Raw genomic sequence first — 2927 nt, forward strand, 5'->3', positions numbered from 1 at the left:
TTTTTTTTTTTTTTTTTTTTTTATGAGTCAACATATATATAAAGTTAATAAAAAAACTAATATGTATTTCCGCATATGATATCATTTGAACTTTTTTTTTTGACCTCGATATCATTTGAAGTTTTAAGAATGGATCGTATTACTCAATCAGTGAATGAAAATGTGTGAGTTTGATGTTCCACATCGCCTAAACTTTAAAAAAAAATGATCAAGAGTCATACAATAAATTAATTAAGATAGAACTTTGAATCGTTTTAGTTCAGTTTTTTAGTCTGTTTAATTAAATTGGATATAATATTTCTTAGAACTTAAAAAAAAAAATTATGAATATTAAACTTACAAAAAATAAAAATATCACATGATGGACCGTTGTAAACATTATTTCTGGTTCCAATTCTCAAAAAGATTTAAAATTCTTGTCAAAATAACGTGTTACTAGATTAAGACCCGTGCTAGAGCACGGGTTGAAATTTATTTTATTTATATTGTAATATTTATATAAAATATAATTTATTTGATTGTTTTTAAAAGTTTTTTTTGGATAAAATATTATGCAATAAAATCATATGCTAAATAGAAAAAATACACAAATTTTGTAAGTTTTATATTGTTGATGATTCTAGATAAGTACCCGTGCTATAACACTGGTTGAATGTCATTATAAGTCATAATTAAATATTCAAATTTTGACATGTTACTCAGTAAATTTTTTAATTCAGTAGTTATTATTTCTAAAGAATAATATTACTAAAGCTTGAATATTTTATAGATTGAACCATTTATATTTGTTCTTAAAAATTCAACTTATGGTATATCCATAAATAAAACTATTTTTTAATTATAATAAATAATATGATAATTTATTTGTTTCACAAAATAGACTCATATGTAAAAATGAGAGGTGAAGTATAATGATAATTAACAAATTAATATGTTAAGTTAGATATCAAAAGATTTTATTCGATGAATAATTTAATAAAGGAAATTAATATGGTAAGTTAGATGATATGATTCTTTAAAATATTCTCTTTGAGATTTTCGGTATAACCTATATGTAACCAATTAATCTATCATTAATGTATAACCTATTTGTAACCAACTTATTAAAATTATATAGTCTACAAAATAAAAAATGTTGTGTACTTCCGTTTTATTATAAAAGGGATTAATTTATTGGCTTTCTAAATACTATTAAAATAATTTGTTATGCATTTAATGATTTTCTAAAAAGTAAATATTTTATCATTAATATAATTGGAGGATTCAACTAGGTGAATTTCAATAAATTCCCCTAAATAATTGTTTTCCTTTTTTCTAAAATGAAACGGCAAAGAAAATATTAACGTGTTAACCAAAAAAATATAGAGATTCTTTTAATTTATATCTAGAAAACAACGATTAAAATATTAACGTGTTAACCAAAAAAATATAGAGATTCTTTTAAATTATATCTAGAAAACAACAATTAAGAAATATTAACGTGCTAACCAAACAAAAATAGACAAACCCAAAAAAACCAAATTTTCATTCTTCTTCTTCTTCTTCTTCTTCTTCATCATCCAATCTTCATGATCGGGTTGAACAGATTTTTAACAACCAATTTTTTTCTTTGACTGTAGTTTCGAAAATTTAGAGCCGGTTCTGAATGAGGGAATTCAAATTTCTCTTATCAACTGCCCAATTTTGTCGATTTGGTCTTTGTCTTTAGCATATTTGTTCTGAAATGCGACATTGAATCCAAAACATTGGTCCATGCATATTTGTCGATTTGGTCTTTGTCTATAGCATATTTAATGATGTCTAATGATGTCTATCATTAGACATCAGAATTGGGCCATGCATAAAGTTGGGAAAGCATGAGTTGAAGGCTTTTCCGGTTCTAAAAGGTTCTTAACTGGCTGACTGGTAACATCTTTGATATATAAGTTTGATGTATTATTATTATTCCTTTCAAATAGATAAAAAGTGTAACCTACTATTTAAATTAAAATTAATAAATAATTTTTATATTACTTAAAATAAGTAGCTAATATATATATATATATATATATATATATATATATTTCAAAATTTTGTATCATGGTCTCGTATGTTATGGTCTCTCTTTGGCCAATATTAATGAATTTTATTTATCTTCTCAAGTTTAATTTTGTTTCCTACGTATTATATTTCTGGGTCCTAGTTTTGTTAGGACAATACTTGAGTTCAAGTTAGGGATGAACCTTTTCATTCACCCCCTTATAAAATACAGTAATAAAATCTGTATATATTATTATAAAATTAGAAACTTAAATCGTTTTTTTATAAACTCAAACTGACATATAATTTCGTTCTAATTGTAAAATCTAAACTCTAATCATCTTATTTGTAAACTCAAACCGACATATAATTTCGTTCTAATTATAAAATCTAAATCCTAATTATCTCATTTGTATATCCAAACCGACATATAATTTTGTTCTAATTGTAAAATCTAAACCCTAACCATCTCATTTGTAAACCCAAACCGACATATAATTTTGTTTAGATTATAAATTCTAAACTCTAATTCTCATTTATAAACTCAAACCGATATATAATCCCGTTTAATTGTAAAATCTAAACCAAACCAATATTTAACTTTCTTTAAATAACAATATACAGAATTTGTTTCCTTAGTTTGTTTTGCTTTTTAATTTAATTTTCATTTATTTTTAAATAAAATATTAGATAGAACATTATGATTAGTTGAGAGGGGAGGTGAATACAAAAAGGTGAACCTAAATATTTTTTTTTTTCTTTTTATATACTTATTATCCCATTAGAGAAATCCTAGTCACTGTGTGCAATTTTCTACCGTACTCTTTAAACATTTTGTAATCCTCTAGTGGAGAAGTTCAATTTTCCTATATGAAAAACACAGAAGTATATATTAAATTCTGAATAAG

This window comes from Camelina sativa, chromosome 7 (genome assembly GCF_000633955.1).
Source record: "Camelina sativa cultivar DH55 chromosome 7, Cs, whole genome shotgun sequence".
Taxonomy (NCBI): domain Eukaryota; kingdom Viridiplantae; phylum Streptophyta; class Magnoliopsida; order Brassicales; family Brassicaceae; genus Camelina; species Camelina sativa.